General features: G+C 38.1%; 2 pseudogenes across 2 annotated transcripts; both read left to right on the top strand.

Annotated features, from left to right (window-relative positions):
- The first annotated feature begins 14,255 nt into the window (after nucleotides 1-14,255).
- Nucleotides 14,256-14,948, top strand: LOC308430282 (large ribosomal subunit protein eL13-like; annotated as a pseudogene). The gene has a single exon. The product of its transcript is annotated as a large ribosomal subunit protein eL13-like (transcript).
- A 2,551-nt stretch (nucleotides 14,949-17,499) lies between these two features.
- LOC308430404 (mitochondrial import receptor subunit TOM20 homolog) lies at nucleotides 17,500-17,886 on the top strand (annotated as a pseudogene). The gene has a single exon. The product of its transcript is annotated as a mitochondrial import receptor subunit TOM20 homolog (transcript).
- The last annotated feature ends 316 nt before the right edge of the window (nucleotides 17,887-18,202 follow it).

The raw sequence follows: 18,202 nt of genomic DNA, 5'->3' as shown, positions 1-18,202 counted from the left end.
CAAAATATGATTATTGTAATACTTAAAGCTGTACTTGACTAAGTTATTCACATGCACCACAAGCCACTCTACCGAAACTGTTGGCTCTGAGAATCACAGATGACTAAAAGCACTTAAGAAAACTAGGTTGAGATAATTAGCAGACAAATCATCTTTGGTTTTCCATTTTGTTCTATCGATCTACATGTTTTTGTGCTGTGCTTCTATGTACATAATTTTTAAATGACATAATAATCACACACATAATTGTGAGTATATAATTTAATTTGTGTGAGTGTTTTGCTTGCATATGTAAGTGCAGTGTAGTGGGTGTGTGCCTTTAGAAACAAAAGGGGGCAACAAATGATCTAATATTATTGTAACTGATAGTGTTATGTAGGTATTAGTTTTATTACTACAATTAAATTAAAGAATTACATTTATTGCTATAATTCTATAACATAGCTTGGACTGCGGCATTGTAATACTATCACTTCTTATGTTTCTCAAAACTGTTTTGTCTATCCAGTGTAATAGGTTTGATTGGGACTGAATTGAGTCTGTAAATTACATTAACAGGGTGGTCATTTTCACAATAATAATTCTACCATTCTATGAGAATGACAGGTTTTCCCATTTTCTTATTTTTACCTCAATCTCTTTCTTCAGCGAATTACCATTTTCTATGTAGAGGTCATTCATTTTCTTGCTTAGGTTTTCCCATAGATATTTGATTTTTTTTTAGGATATGATGAAAGAGAAAAAAGTTTTACTATGCAATAACTAATAGAATTAATTTTCTTCTGTTGATTATGAAGTATAACATTATTTTGAAAGGTGCATTTACATAATTGATCATTCAAATTTCATCTTCATTGGAATTTATGTGAAAGGTAGCAACTGAAGTCTATTGAACCATGCTACAATATTTTTATTTTTAAGGCCCCAAATAACCAATATGGTATCAATGTGAGCTGACAAATAGTCATTTTGACCGAAGAAGGAATTGGCAAAATCAGTGTTTAACAGAAGACTTTAGGAATGTATATATAATAAAAAAAGATTTGGAAACAAAAAAGAAGGACCAAAGTTATTCAATTTCAGTGAATGTCTCTGTAGCTGAGCTATAGAAATGCTGATAGGTGTGGTAGACTGAGTTCCAGCATTCCTCTGAAGTGTATAACCAAGGCTGTGGAGTAGAAATACAAACAGAATACGGGGCAGGTGATGGACATGTAGCTGGAACGATGTAGAGTGAACAAATATTCAAATTGTGAGGACATAAGGAGAAATTTATTGTTTTTAAAACTCGAGGTGATAATACATTGTGTATAATTCAGGAAAGGCCACAGTAAGAGTTATATCAGAATATATATATATGTTGCATGTTTGATTTGTACCCAAGAAAAATAAAGCAAATGTGTATATTCATCAAGGAAAGTACACTTTTACCTCAGCCAACCAATCTCATACATATCAAAGCCAGCATCATGTCTTCAGATCAGTTAAGTCATGTAGAAAAAAAATATAACACTCACCAAACCAACCACTGTCTGGTGATAGCAAAAAAGGATGTTGACCATGATAAGCACTCACAGAAATATTGGAAGGGTCTGAAAATCTACCTGCAGAGGAAAAAGAAGTAGATGTAAGATATTGCTAGCATAATGTTGGTCTTATAATAGACACTGGTGAGAAAGAGAAGAGAAAGGCAAATAGAGGAAGGTTGAGTCCTTACTGGTAAAGGCTGGACATGACATTCCATCTGCTTCTAGAGACTTTAGGAGTTGGAAAGAAGCCACAGATCCATCTCTAAACTCGCTGTGGACTGAGCTGAACCAGCAGAAGCTTACAGTTCTTATGTTACCTCTGAGAGCCATGTCATTGTTCTCAGGTAGAATGAGAGTTTTGAAGTGTAACTGAAATAGAGAGAAGCCAGCAAGCTGCAGGTGTGTGACATTCTAGTATTGCTCCATTCTGTGCATGACCTGATTCCATCCACAGCCAATGAAGGCAAGTTGAGAAAGGACATCATGAATCTGGAAAGCTACCAAATGTAGGCAGTCTCCGTGGTAAAAAACCTCACTGCAAGACTTTAGAAAATATGCATTGCTTAGAAAATTACAGCTGAAAAGAAGAAAAAAAACAAAGATTCCAGAAACACTGTTACTGGTGTAGCCTCTTCTCTCTAATTGATTACTGTATCTCTATTGTTTCAGTCTAAAGAGTGAGTGGTTCAGTTATGTCTTCTCTACGTTCCTTCCTAGTATTTTGTCTTAATTTTTTCCTGTAATTTGACACAAAATCTAGACATTTAAGGAAAAGAATATTCTTGAGCTAATTTTAAGAATTTTCACTTTGTCTTCTTAGTAACAATGTTTTGTATCTTTGTCTACATTAATCATAAATCATGAGACAGAAGTATATGTAGTAGCAATTTCTCCAAGACAAAAGGTGTCAGGGGATGCTAATCTAGAAAGGATATTTGTTCTCTATGCTGTGTGCCTGTGTGGCTCATGAGACAAGGATTCAGACTAAAGACTACACTTCTTCTAATAGCTGGTTGTTTATGTAATATAAAGACAAGTGCTCTGTGTTTTATTGCTCAGTGATTTCATTCACTGAACCATAGGAAGATGATCACCCTGTAGAGAAATGGTTGTAATACAGTAACACTAGACACATTTAAAATCTCACTAATGACAATGAAGAGTTCCTCAGAAAGTATAAAAATGTACATACCTGTTGTATATAGCTTTCCAAAAGTTAAGGTGAGAGCCCAGAGCACATTCCCTGTATAATTGGATCCAAACTGCACAAAATATTTGTTTGTTTGTGTTATAAGAATCTTATACATCTGTAGCAAATCCAGATAATTCAGGATATTAATGATGGTCTTGTTATTTTCAACAGGAAAGTCTTCTATATTTCCACTGACCTGATCCCAAAATGGAGGATAGTTTTCATTTATGTCTGTAGCTGACCCTGGATTTGGAGCCAGTACAGAGGTAAAGAGGTTCAGGAAGAAAATTGTGAGAATTGTAAAAGATGACAACATCTTCTCACTGTTTCTTGAGTGAGATTTGGTGAGTGACAGAGAAGCCCATTATATAGCAGGAGTTACATAATCCTGTCATTGCTGGACGATGCCAAATCTAGACATAAATAATACAGTGGCCAAAGAGCAGCTACAGAGCCTCTGAGCCAAGAAAGGGCACTTGCCAGTACTTAACACGTGACTGAGGATTATTGTAACATACCTCAAGAAGGAGTCTACTTCTGTCGGTTACTGCAGACAGTGAAGTATTTATACATTTTTTTAAAAATTATACATTAATAAATTATTGATAAAATGTATATGAATTCAATAAAATAACATCTTGTTACTTTGTTTCAATGTTATTTGGGACCATTCTTCATGTTTTGTGGAGTCTAGGGGTGCTAAACCGTGTTATATAGACTGGGCTGTTCTGGAACTCACAGAGATCTGTCTGCTTCTGCCTCCTGAATGCTCACCCCTCACTTATATAATGTTTATATCTGTGGGAGTGCAGATACACTTAACTTCCAAACAGTCAAACTGTCCTTCTGTAACACCCTGCCAGAAGTTCCATCATCAAAAAGTTGTAAAAATAAAAAAAAGACAAAAACAAAAACAAAACAAACAAAGAAAAAAAAAAACAGCACATGTTCTAAAATCACTCAGTAAAAACCAGTAGCAACCAATGACAATGAGTCATTTACCATCATTTAGTAACTCTGTTTATACAAATATAGTGTTTGATAAAGAAAGTAATCTCACCCCTGACAACTTTCCCAAAATATTACAGCACAGATAAAAGCTAATTCAATAAGCAAGAAACAGAAAATAGCAGTTGAAATTTAATTGAACTTTGGCCCAAATGTTAGAAGAAAATGGTGGGTCAGACTTCATAAAGTAAGAATAGCAATGATACCTTTGATATGTGAGGTGATATTATATTCACTGTGGGGAAAACATTAGTGAGGATTTTCTCAATGGTTCTAAATGTTGAACTCTCTGGAGAACACTTGATTACCAACTATGCAATTCAATTTGCACATTAATTAGTACTATTGAAATGCCTTTTCTGTTATTTCTAAATTAAAATAACAATCTCTGGACATCAGCCCACACTATTGGGCAGATTTTCTACAGATAAAGATATGTTTTCTTACACTGATGTTATATAGACAATAAGTAATTCCTTCATGCCTAATAATGATTCTATAAGGATTCCTATATTTATACTAGTATTTATTGAGCCATTTCTGAATAGGGATGCAATTAGAACCCTCTTAATATGAAAACTACAATTAGAAGTTTCCATATGTCATGAGTTAATTGCGATAAAATGGAAAGCAGGTAAAATACAGAATAACAATTTAGGAATACATTCCTTTATGCTGTAAAACCTTCTGGGAACTAAAGGTTGTTAAAGGAAAGTGAACAATTTTTTGGGGTGCAATAACAGAAAATAAAATATTGAGTGTGTTTATCTGTATAAAACTTCAAATATAATGAGACACTAGCCAGGTAAATTGTCTTTTGACATATGTACGGGATGGTTTGGTGTCAACTTGACACAAGCTGGAGTCATCACAGAAAAAAGGAGCCTCAGTTGAGGAAATGCCTCCATGAGATCCAGCTGTAAGGCATTTTCTCAACTAGTGATCAAGGGGGGAGGGCCCAGCCCATTGTGGGTGGTGCTATCCCTGACCCAGCCCATTGTGGGTGGAGCCATCCCTGGCCCAGCCCATTGTGGGTGGAGCCATCCCTGGACTGGTAGACCTGGGTTCTATAAGAAAGCAGGCTGAGCAAGCCAGGGGAAGCAAGCCAGTAAGTGACATCCCTCCATGGCCTCTGCATCAGCTCCTGCTTCCTGACCTGCTTGGGTTCCAGTCCTGACTTTCTTTGGTGATGAATAGCAATATGGAAGTGTAAGCTGAATAAACCCTCTCCTCCCCAACTTGCTTCTTGGTCATGATCCTTGTTCAAGGATAGATACCCTAAGACAACATACTATGCTAAAATAGTCCTAAGAATTAGCTATAGACACTCAATGTACCTGTAGAGTTAATGGCAGAAAATGAATATTTAGTCAGATAACTTCTTTTAATGAGGACACATGTAACTTTATGTTAATGAGTTGAGTTTATGTTTTAACTTATGAACTCTTGTTTAAAATGCCATGTGATCATATTTTCTGTAAAAATACAATAACTAGGAAACTATTGTCTATTAATCAGAATAGAAGAGAAGGAGAATAGAAGCCAAACAAAGGCAGATAGACACCACAGTATAGCAGAACATAATAGAGCTGGAGAGAGAGCAGCAGGCAAGACAGAGCACAGAAAGAAGAGCAGAAGAAGCTGCAGAGAGAGCAGAGAGCAGCAGGCAGGCTCCTTTCTACCATGGGACAGGATTTCTCTTAGAGGAGGTTTCTTCTGACTGACAAGGTCAGGGCATTTTCATGCTTAAGAGGAAAGTAGAAGACTTTTCTTTCTCTATGCAGTAAAGAAGTTTGGAACTTATGTTTCACCTAAAATGAATTAGTTTTTTTCTATGCTGCTGCATGCAAAATAATGAAATATTCTCATGAGGGCTATTGCTGCATCCAACAAATATATATATATATATATATATATATGTATATATATATATATATATTTGAATATATATATATATATATATATGAATGTATGTGCGTGTGTGTGTGTGTGTGTAAGTATTAGTATATGTGTGTAAGTGTGCATGTGTTCTTGTGGAATGGATGAGACAGGGGTTGGGACCAACAATAAAAATGTGAGTGTATTAATGTGAAAATTAGTATATGAATGAAAATGTGAATGTATGGATGAAGGTATGTGGGTTTATGCATATTTGCTGGTGTAAAAGTTTTCCTTCTGTAAGCATGACTCTTTTTACCTGGATCAATAAAAGGTAATTGCTTCAAGTCACTTTCTTGTCTGGCCAGTGAGAGGGCAAGGTTTCTGGGCAAGAAAGAAAGGAGCCTTAACAATTAATCCTTTTCTAATCCCCCTCTGTTTAACAATAGGGTTTTAATTCCCTAAACCATGCAGCCTCTGACCTCAGAATAGCTTAGAGTTGAGACAGCTAAACATTATTTAGTAATAACTAACATTTACTCTTGCAAGACCAAGAATTGATTCTGCCAACACTCCACCCATCTTGGCTGTCTTCCAGAGAGGACCTAGCCCAAGGCAGAGCACCAAGCAACATATATTTAGGAGTGTGTTCAATCTATAGACAGAAGCTGTTTTTCAATATAAGTGTTGTACTGGTTAGATTGCAACTGCCACAAACGTACTTATATCCAGGAGAGGTAACCTCAACTGAGGCAAGGCTGTGGGGCATTTTCTTCGTAATGGTTGGTGTGAGGGGGACTGGCCCACCCCCTCTGGGTGGTGATATGCCAGGCAAGTGGTCCTAAGTTGTATAAAGAGTGCTTTGTGTAAAACTAAAAATAAGAGGGCAAATGTGGCTTTTCTCCACTCTTCCTCCCTGGGTTGAGTTCTGTTCTGACTTCTCTCAATGTTCTTGGGTTGCTGTGACTGGGATCTGTAGATCAAGTAACTCTTTCCCAAGCTGTGTGTCATGGGTTAATCACAGCAATAAAAACCAAACTAGAACAAATATACTACAATTTCTTTCAATAATATATGTGTAAACACACACACACACACACACACACAAAGCACACTTGCATGCAAACATATTTGTTTGAGATGAATTTTGCTCTGTAGCTCATGACCAGTCTGGAACTCACTATGTAGACCAGGCTAATCTTAAACCTTCCATCATTAAGCCTTTGTTTCCCAAATATTAGGATTACAGTCATGCTCCACCACGTCTAGCAAATTTTAATTGTTCCTCAAACAAATTTTATTATTTTTTTATTTTTATTTGATATTCCCTGTATTTATATTTCAAATGTTATCCACTCTTCTTCTAACCCTGCCCTTGCTTCCATGAAGATGTTCCCTCTCCCAACCAACTTCTCCAACCCAGTGTGCCATGGCCTTCCTCTATACTAGGAAAACACACCTTTATTGGACCAAAAGCCTCTTCTCCCATTGATGATAGACAATGCTATCCTCTGCTCCATATGCAGCTAGAGCCTTGGGTCACTCTATGTGTATTCATTGGTTGGTGTTTTAATCCAGGAGAGCTCTGGAGGGTTTGTGTGGTTGATAATTTAGTTTTTCCCAGGGTGTTTCTGTAGGAAGCCACCGCATTGGCCATTACAAGATGGCGCTCAGCCCAAAGGGAGGATGGCCTGTTTTGAGATTAACAGCCTAAGTGCGCATGCACATATGCCTGTTTTGCTGACTCGTGCTGAATTGTTCTCTAGTCCTGAGTATGCTAATTAGGGCACACAGAATGCACCAATCAGGTATCGACACATTCCTCCTACGCATATATGAGAAGGGTTGATTTCTGGGCTCCGGGTCTTTCGCAACTGCAATCAAACCCATAATAAATGCCTGTAGAAGGATCCTGTTGTGGCGCGTCTTTCTTGCTGGTGAGATAGGCGATCGCTACATGTTTCAAACCCTTTCAGTTCCTTCAAACCTTTCTTTAGCTTCTTCCTTGGTGACCCTGTGTTCAGTCTGATTTTTAGTTGCAAGCATTCTCAGCCATATCTGTATGACACAGGCAGAGCCTCTGTGTGGGCATCCAGACCTTGGTCCTGCCAGTAAGCACTTCTACTTCTCATCAGCAATAGTGTTTGAGTTTGGGGTGGATCTCCAGGTGAGGAAGTCTCTGAATGGTCTTTACTTCAATGCCTGCTCCTCTATTTTTCCCTGTTTTACCTCCCATGAGTATTTTGTTCTCCCTTCTAAAAAAACAAAAAACAAAAAAACAAACAAACAAACAAAAAACTGAGGCATGCACATTCTAGCCTTCCTGCTTTTTGAGCTCTATAAGTTCTAAAAATTGTTTCTTGGATATTCAAAGCTTTTTGGACTAGTTTTCACTTATTGGTGAATACATACCACAAGTGTTCTTTTGTAACTGGGTTACCTCACTCAGAATGATAGCTCCTAGTTCCAACCATTTGACTAGGAATTTCATGAAGTTATTGTTTCTAATGGTGCTGGGTTAACTGGCAAAGAGAATGCAGAAAAATGCAAATTGATTCTTCCTTATCTCCTTGTACAAAGCTCAAGTCCAAGTGGATCAAAAAACTCCACATAAAACCAGGTACACTGAAACTAATAGAACAGAAAGTAGGAAAGAGCTTAGAACACATAAGCATGGGGGAAATTTTTCTGAACATAACACCAATGGTTTATGTTCTAAGATTAAGAAAAAAAACTGGGACCTCATAAAACTGCAAAGCTTCTATAAGGCTATGGATACTATCAAAGTGACAAACCAGCAATCAACAGATTAGGGAAAGATCTTTATCAAAACTACATCTGATAGAGGGCTAGTATCTAATATATATATATAAAACTCAAGAAGTTAGACATAAGAAAATCAAATACTCCTGTATAAAAGGGGGGGGGGGCTGCAGAGCTAAACAAAGAATTCTCAACTGAAGAATACCAAACAGCTGAGAAACACCTTAAAAATGTTCAACATCTCTAGTCATGAGGGAAAAGTAAACCAAAACAACCTGAGATTCCACCTCATACCAGTCAGAATGGCTAAGATCAAAACTTGGGTGAGAGCAGATGCTGGCTAGGATGTGGAGAAAGAGGAACACTTCTCCACTGTTGGTGGAGATTGTAAGCCGGTACAAGCATTTTGGAAATTAGTCTGATGGTTTCTCAAAAAAATTGGACATAGTACTACATGAGAACCCAGCTATTTCACTCCTAGGCAAATACCCAAAAGAAGTTCCAACATCTAACAAGGACACATGTTCCACCATGTTCATAGCAATCTTCTTTATAATAGACAATAGCTAGAAAGAACCCAGATGTCCTTCAATAGAGGAATGGATACAGAAATTGTGGTACATTTACACAATGGAGTATTACTCAGCTATTAGAAACAATGACTTCATGAATTTTTCAGCAAATGGATGGAACAAGAAGCTATCATCCTGAGTCGGGTAATCCAGTCACAAAAGAACATGCATGATATTCACTCACTGATAAATAGATACTAGCCCAGAAAGCTCTGAATACCCAAGAAACAATTCACAGACCTTATGAAGCTCAAAGAGAAGGAAGGCCAGAAGGTGGATGCCTCAGTCCTTTGTACAAGGGAGAACAAAGCGCTCATGGGAGGAAATAATGAGACAAATAGAGGAGCAGGGATTGGAGAAAAGATCTTCCAGAGACGGTATCACATGGGGAATATATGCAAAAACTAAACTCAAGCACTACTGCTGATGCCAAGTCGTGCTTACTGGAAGAAACCTGACATGGATGCCTCCTCAGAGGCTCTGCCAGAGCCACACTGATACAGAGGAGGATGCTTTCAGCTAGCCATCGGACTGAACATGGAGACCCCAATGAAAGAGTTAGAGAAAGGACTAAAGGATCTGAAAGGTTCTGCAACCCCATGGGAAGAACAAAATTATCAACCAACCAAACTCGCCACAGCTCTCAGGGACTAAAACACCAACCAATAAATTTCCATAGAGAGACCCATGGCTCCAGGTACATATGCAGTAGACGATAGCATTCTTTGGCGTCAATTGCCCGGCAAAAGCTCATTTTCCCAGTATGAGGGAACGCCAAGATGCTGAGGTGGGAGAGGGTGGTTGGGAGATGGAGCACCTTCATGGAATCAGTGGGAGGGGCAGGGGGTGAGATTAGAAAAAAAGAGGATAACATTTGAAATGTAATTCTAGAAAATACCGAATAAAATAATTTTTAAAAAGAGGCTGAAGAGAAAATAATGTCATCCAAATCATTTAACTTCACATATCCACATTGTAGCACATGGGCCAGTACACACAGACACACACACACAAACACAAACACACACACTCACACACATACACAAACACAGCAGACACACACATACCCATACACATACACACACACACACACATGCACACAAGTACCCATGCATAAATGCATGCACATGTACTTTAAAGAAAGAAAAACAATTTAATTATTTTATACCTAAGAAAACAATTGTCCTGCATAGTGTCACTTGATTTCCAATAATGTGAGCACGGGCTATTATACCCAAAAAAACTGTCATTGACCATAGATGGAGAAAACAAGATATTCTAAGACATAACTGAATTTAAATAATATTATTTCACAAATCCAGCCCTACAGTGGATAATAGATGGGAAACTTCAACACAAGGAGGGAAAAAGAAAGCAAGTAATCTTCTTTCAACAATTTTAAAAGAAGATAGACACACAAACATAATTCCACCCCTAGCTACAAAAATAAAACAACTGGATATATAAACAGGACCCACATTTTCTGTATATAAGAAATGTACCTCTGTGACAAAGACAGACTCAACCTTAGAGGAAAATGCTGGAAAACCATGTTCCAAGCAAACAGTACCTAGAAAAAATCTGGACTACCCATTCTAATATTAAAAATAAAGGAGGGGGCAGGATTAGGATTAGGAAGAGACAGGGATGATAGAGGGTCAGGAAATTGAACAGAGCTATTTACCAATGGGTGATGGTGATCTCGGGGTAGCCACCAAAAGTCCCAAATGCCAGAAAAACAAGAGGCTCTCAGAACCAAACAGGGATGACATTAGCTGAAATGCCCAACAAAGGGGAGGGGAAACCTGTAGAGACCATATCCAGAAGGTAGGCAAGGCCCCCATTGGGGAATGGGACTACACATTCATCTCCAAATTCTTAACCCAAAATGGCTTCTGACTAAAGGAAATACAGGGGGAAAGTATGAATCTGAGACTGAATAAAAGACCACCCAGAGACTGCCCCACCTGGGGATCTATTCCATATACAAACAAAATCCATACAATATTGTGAATGCAGAGAAGTTCTTGCTGACAGGAAGCTGAAATAACTGTCTCCTGAGAGACTCAGACCGAGACTGATAAATACAGGGTAAGAAGCTCACGGCCAACAATTTGATGAGCACAGGGTCCCCAGTGGAGGAATTAGACTAAGGACTGAAGGAGCTGAAGAGGTTTGCAACCCAATAGAAAGAACAACAATATCAACTAAACCCCCCCCCCCCAGAGCTCCCAGTGACTAAACCACCAATCAAAGAGTGTATATTGAGGGACCCTTGGTTCCAGCCACATATGTAGCAGAGGATGACATTGTCTGGAATAAATAGGAGGTGAAACCCTTGGACCTGTGAAGGCTGGATTTCCCCAGTATAGGGGAATGTCAGGGAGGTGAGGTTAGTGAGAGGTTAGTAAAAAATGAGGCTGGGGGGTGGGAGAATGGGAAAGGGAGGTTCTGGAAGGGAAGCTGAAAAAGGAAATAACATTTGAAATATAAATACATAAAGTATCCAATTTAAAAAAAGAAAATTTCCTCCAGGCTTACCTACAGTCCCTTTTTATGACATCATTTTTTAAATTGGGGTGCTCTCCTTTCAGATGGCTTAGCTTGTTTGAGATTGACATAAAGTATCCAGCACTATATCCAAATTTGAAATCGTAAAATGGACAAAATTTGGGCTAAAAAATTAGAGAAATGACGACAGTAAATAATATAAGATATGTTTATTTGTAATGCAGGCATTTGATACAATCAGTTAATTTTTAGTTGAGTATATAGCTGTTGGGCTAAAATTACTACTAACCAATAAATTGAAATATAAAGGCACAGAATAGTTAGAGCAAACCAGAAAAATTATTGAATAGTTACCACAATATTTATTTTTCTTAGTATGGATTTTAATTTTTCATTTAGAATGAACTCATTTTAGACTAGTTGAAAATAGGTTCTAAGAGTAGCCTATTAATAATGAAATGTCCCAAAACACGACTTTTCTCTGAAGAAATCATAATCTTCTTCCAAATGAATAAAAACAGGCCACCTGCAAAAATTGAAACACATATATTTAAAGATAGTTAAGAAACTATAAACACTATCAGAATATAAATATATATATATATATATATGAATGAATTCTTTTTTTAATAATTGAATTTTTAACATATTACTTCTAAGCGATTAGATTTGGCAAAGTATTTGAGAAAATACATTGTGTTGTGTTGGTAATCTGAGAGCCCAATGAAAAGCTCCTAAAGTGAGAATTATAACCATTATAAATTTATCAAGCAATACTTTAGCTATAATATTGCATGGAAAATTGTGAATAATTTCTAAACATGATTATTTTATTTTGAAAACCTTCTGAGATACATAGTGAAATTCTGTCGATGCCTATGTAAGACATTGCCTTATGGTTTGAATACTTTCTGAGATGAGGACTTGTTTCAACCTTTTGTCAGAATGTCAGAATGAAGACAAGGAACCTCATGTCCTGGAGCCTTATAGTCAGATGTGCAAAGATAAGGAGAAACCTGTGAATCTGCACAGTTTTCTCTAACATTAAATGCTACAGAATCTAGAAAAGTTCCTCTGATCACTAAGAACTGGATTGAAAGTGTGTGTAAGCCTGTGCCATCGCAATAGTGAAGATGGGTCTTAGACACTAAGCCATCTTTCTAGTCGCCATAATTTAGTATATTTAAGGAAAACAATTGTATATAGTATATACAGAACATCTAGAGGAGCTGAAAGTTAAAGAATTCCTGAGTCTACTTCAGATTGGATGGGATGTTTATAATTTGAACTGTCATTTAATTACTCTGAATCCTTTAAAACAAAATGCTGATGGCATTACTTATTCTGCACACACAAGAAATGGGTAATGCTGAGAAACTGAGAGAGTCTTCCTTAGGGAGGAGCATACCAGTTGGTTATTCAATACCAAATGGGCAGCTCTGAGAACTTTATACAAGAACATTATTTAGACTGACAGACTGTACTTATATATTTAGAATATACATATACATATATATGTAACATTGCTAATACACAGTGGTCACAAATGTGAAAAATGAGAATCAAAGGGTATACAGAAGACTATTCTTCTCAGGAAAGAGGAGGTTATTTCATTATATTAACCACAAAAATAAATCAATACTTGTATACACATTAAAGAGCTAAAGAAGGCTGAGGGAAATTGAATAATCAAAATAATCATTCTGGGATTTACTTGGCATGTTATAGATGCCATGAACTTGCCATTTGCACTTGTGATTATTTTTACATTTTCCTTAGCAATTGTGAAGCAAATGTGCAACATATGTGTAGGTTAAAGGACAATTTGGGGAGTTATTTTTCTCTTTCTACCATGAGATCGTGACCTAGCACTCAGACTATCAGACTTGCACAACACACTCTTACACAAGTAACTTACACTTACATAGAAGTAAACCTTTTTCCCACCATCACACCCTGGAGCTTCTAACTCTTTTCAGAGAGCTTCAAATTTGTAAGTACAGTTGTATTATTAATTATATATTATATTACTTCATATTATAGTTGATTAGATTATACTGCAATTATCTATATGGGTATTCTATTGCTTAATCAGATGACAAGCTTCTTCAAATTGTGTAATTAATATTCTGTCTGTTTAAGATATAGTACCTAGACCACAATCCCTGTGAAGTGAAATATTAAGCATTCAGATCTGTGACTTTGACACATTTAGGTTTCACTTATTTTTCAACATCTTACCTGTGATTTTATTTAGCTGAGAAAAGAGTTGCACTAAAGCACAAAATGCTTTTTCCCGGAGGCTGAAGTCCTTTTCGAAAACTGGATTCTCTCCTTCTTTCAGTTGCCTATGTGGAAAACCTACAAGGAACTCTTTTGAACTATTAAAATGTGAGGGGTATATTGTGGCCTCACAAAACTCCATGGTGATCAGATAGTCCAGGGCGAATCTTCTCTCAGAGACTGAAGAATACCGTGACCTGAAGAACAATTTAAACAGCTTGTGTTTTAAAAAATCCATTCTAAATAAAAATGAAGTTCCATATGTGTATTTTCCTCCCATGTTCTGTTCCTTAGAGCTGTTACACAATTTCATGAATAGTTTATTCATCCCGCAGTTGTGAGCTGTGAGGGCTGGGAAATGAACTCTGAGCTCCTTAGCTCCCCCTTATCACCCATGCTCCGGCACTGAAGTTTTCCTGTAACTTCTATTTTAAGTTTTCTAGTATTAGTAGCTTTTACACAAGGTAGTCAGTTTTCAGTATAATAATGTTACCCAGTGTAACAAGCAGGCGTTCAAAGATGAGTGTTCGCTTTCCTCCCGGCCGTTCTCCTGTACAAGAGGCAGCCATAGCGCCCAGCCGGAATGGCATGATCCTGAAGTGCCACTTCACTAGGACTGGCAGCAGCAGGTGGACACTTGGTTCAACCAGCCGGCACGCAAGAACAGCAGAGGCAAGGCCGGGTAGGCAAAAGCTCAGTATTGCCCCTGGTCCCGCGTCCAGTCCCATCAGGCCCATCCTGAGCTGCCCTACAGTTAGACACCACACCAAGGTCCAGCCTGGCAGGGGCTTCAGCCTAGAGGAACTCAGGCTGGCTGGTGTCTGTAGAAAATGGCTCACACCATTGGCATCTCTGTGGACCCTAGGAGGCGAAACAAGTCCACAGAATCACTGCAGGCCAACGCGCAGTGCCTGAAGAAGTACTGCTCCAAGCTCAAACTTTTCCCCAGGAAGCCTTCTGCTCCAAAGAAGAGAGCCACTTCTGCTGACGAACTTAAACTGGCCACCCAGCTATCAGGACCTGTGATGCCCATCGGAATGTGTATAAAAAGGAAACGGCCAGAGTCATCACAGACAAAGAGAAGAACTTTAAGGCTTTTGCCTGTCTTCACAAGACCCGTGCCAATGCCCGGCTGTTTAGCATCTGAGCAAAAAGGGGAAAGAAGCTTCAGAGCAAGATGTTGAAAAGAAATGTGCAATTGGAGAGGTGTAATGCATTTTTCATAAAGAAAAAAAAAAAGAGTATTCATCGGAAAAGAAAACAAAACATTAAGTTTAAGTGTGAACAGAACAAACATCAATAGACTTCATTAAGGCTTAAGCCTATCTTCGTTTTAAACTGGGATGTAGTCATTAGAGATCACAACTAGTTTCACACGGAAGTTTTCATTCTAATGAATCATATTTCGGTAATCGTAATCTAAAGTTGGTGTTAAGAATGCAAAAGTCAGCGTCTAATATAACTGGTCAGTAAACAGGACAGATGTCCCATGACTAAGAGAATACTTCCTACAAGCAGAAGTTGTCCCGCAAACATCTCTTGTATTGTCCAACACATGATCTAAAATATTAAAGACAATTTAAAACAACTAGATGAATATCAAGAAGATATAATGAGTATTATATTTCAGTGCTACCAGTAATGAACTTTAAAATTGTTTTAAAATCCTAAATCATAACATATTACATGACTGCCTATCAAGATATAAAAGATATTAATAGAAATCAATATACCAATGTTAATATTAGCTCCATCCATCCTGGCTCATCAACTTACATACACATTTTTGTGCTTATATATTCAAATATCTATTTGGTGGCTGAAGAAAAAGCCAAAGCACCAGAACAGAAAGAGGTCACTTGTTCTGGACGAAAAATAGGCTCCAAAAAAATTTCATGGAAAAAGAAACAAATGAAAGAAACCCAGGTCTGTAAGGAAAAACCCTGTTCTTTTCTCTGAGAAGCACCGGTGTTGAGCAAAACGTGTGCTCTCTCTGCGCTGTCTCTGCTCTCTCTTCAGCTCCTATGCTCTGGTCTTTTCCTGTTCCTGTTCCTGTTCCCATAACCGATCCTCCTCCTCCTCCTCTTCTTCCTCTTCTTCCTCACCTTTCCCCTTTCCTGTCCCTGTCTCCTCCTCCTCCTCCTCCTTCTCCTCCTCCTCCTCCTTCATCTTCTTTCTCTTCTATTTCTCCTCCTACTCTTTCTCCCCTTCCTCCTTCTATTTTTCATCTTATCCCTCTTTATTTCATTGTTTCTAGTTCTTGTATTTTTTTTTTCTTTTTCAGGATACATGATTAAATGGCATTTTAAACATCTTTTCTTGAATGTTCGCAGCAAGGTCAAACATAAATTCAAATAATAAATTGAATTAGACGTAACAACTGAGATGTTTACATGTGTTTTCATTTAGACTAGATATCTAAATAACATTCATTATTTGTCATTAGCTCCACAGGTTCAGTAAGAGTTTAAATGAATAATTCATATATCTAAGTTAGCACGGTATAGCAAGAGGCAAATCATCTGACTAGTGTCTGACTACTAGTGAAGTTTTGTATAGATAACCGCAGTGAATATTTTATTTTATGTCCTTGCACCTACAATAAATTATTTATTCCAGTTTATGACCTTTAGTTATCAGATAATAGTTCTACAACCAGATTATTTTTTTTTTAAGGAAAAAGGCTTCTCTAGATTACACATGTTTGATGCCTTTCAACCCTTCTGCAAATAGCTAGTTACGAATAAGGAATTGCAGCACCTCAGAGGGCTCAATAATTACTACATTATTGTTGATTTAAAGAAAATCTGCCTAATAAAGTGGGCTAATGCCCAGGAATTGTTATATTGATTTAAAACTGCCTGAGATGTGTGGATGCTAGTAACAGCTCTGTGTCGCCACACTCAGTACTCATATTCAACTCAACCATATGGACGTTTGTAATTATACAGGGTTTGGAACCAGCATTCTATGCATAGTAACAGAAAGTGTGTGTGTGTGTGTGTGTGTGTGTGTGTGTGTGCGTGCGCGCACGCGCGCGTGTGTTTTCACACGCGCGATCAGAAATCAAAAACAAAAAAAATTACTTCATTCATAAAGTATTACTTAGGCCTAATAAACTAAATTTTAACTGGTAATATCCTGAATGGTATGGAACGGTTTCTGAAAGATTTGAAGAAATTCAACAAACTTTCCATTCTATTCATTTCTGGTGAACCAAATAACTCGACTGAATAGCAGAGGGAAACAGAAAAGAGGCTTGCTGAGCCCTTCTAGAAAACAGGACAACCAAACACTGAGATAATAAATTCATGTATTACTGCTAACAGCACCAGGAAGTAATGAACAGGAGTTGTGTCACACAAACAGTTGTCTTACACGTCACTGAACTTTGATAATCCAGCGTTAACTGCTGCCCGATGGGCCTTCCACATTAGAAGGGTGGCTGTGCTTTCATCTGTGTCGTACACAGGGACATCACCAAGTGCAGATACCGGCTTCCTCGATTTCAGGTACTGCAGAGTAAACAATGGGATATATGAGAATAGAACTCATATCATACTTAAATAATTTAATAACTGTGAGCCAACTGCTAAAACTGATTACTTGGAAATACTGATGTATTTAATTGTATAGAAATTTATCATTAAGAAGATAAATGTAGTGGACTGCAGACTGGCGGCAGCGAGCGGCCGGTGTGCTCTGATCGGTCGGAGCTCCAGGCGGGCTGCCGCGGCCCGGCACACGCCCCAGTGGAGCGAAAATGGTGGGCCGGAACAGCGCCATCGCCGCGGGCGTGTGCGGTGCCCTCTTCATCCGGTACTGCATCTACTTCGACCGCAAAAGGCGGAGTGACCCCAACTTCAAGAACAGGCTTCGAGGACGAAGAAAGAAGCAGAAGCTTGCTAAGGAGAGCTGGTCTTTCCAAGCTACCTGATTTTAAAGATGCTGATGCTGTTCAGAAATTCTTGAAGAGATACAGCTTGGTGAAGAGTTATCGGCACAAGGTGACTATGAGAAGGGTGTGGACCACCTGACAAACGCAGCTGCTGTGTGTGGACAGCCTCAGCAGCTCCTGCAAGTGTTACAGCAGACTCTTCCACCACCAGCGTTCCAGATGCTTCTGACCAAGCTTCCAACCATTAGTTAGAGAATTGTAAGTGCTCAGAGCTGAAGATGATGTGGAATGAGCCAGACACCGACATGATGAATCTCAGTGAAATAATTTAACAGTTAGCTTGGAAGCTGATCAGCTCTGGGGAGATAAGGGCAAATTGTACTTGTCATGAACTGTCCCACACTGACGTCTGCCAAAGGGAATGTGAACTTTGGTAGATCCATTGTCTGTTCTATTTATTTTTCCAGTGAAAAGTATTTTGATAGAGCTTTTCATTTTATAAATACACTGAGTTAACCAAAATATCATGGATTTCGTTTGTTCTTAAGACATGCAATTCAAGTGTAAA

Source organism: Micromys minutus (assembly GCF_963924665.1).
Source record: "Micromys minutus genome assembly, chromosome: 15".
NCBI classification, from domain to species: domain Eukaryota; kingdom Metazoa; phylum Chordata; class Mammalia; order Rodentia; family Muridae; genus Micromys; species Micromys minutus.
Note: the sequence above shows the minus strand (reverse complement) of the source record. Positions and strands in the feature narration are given on the sequence as shown.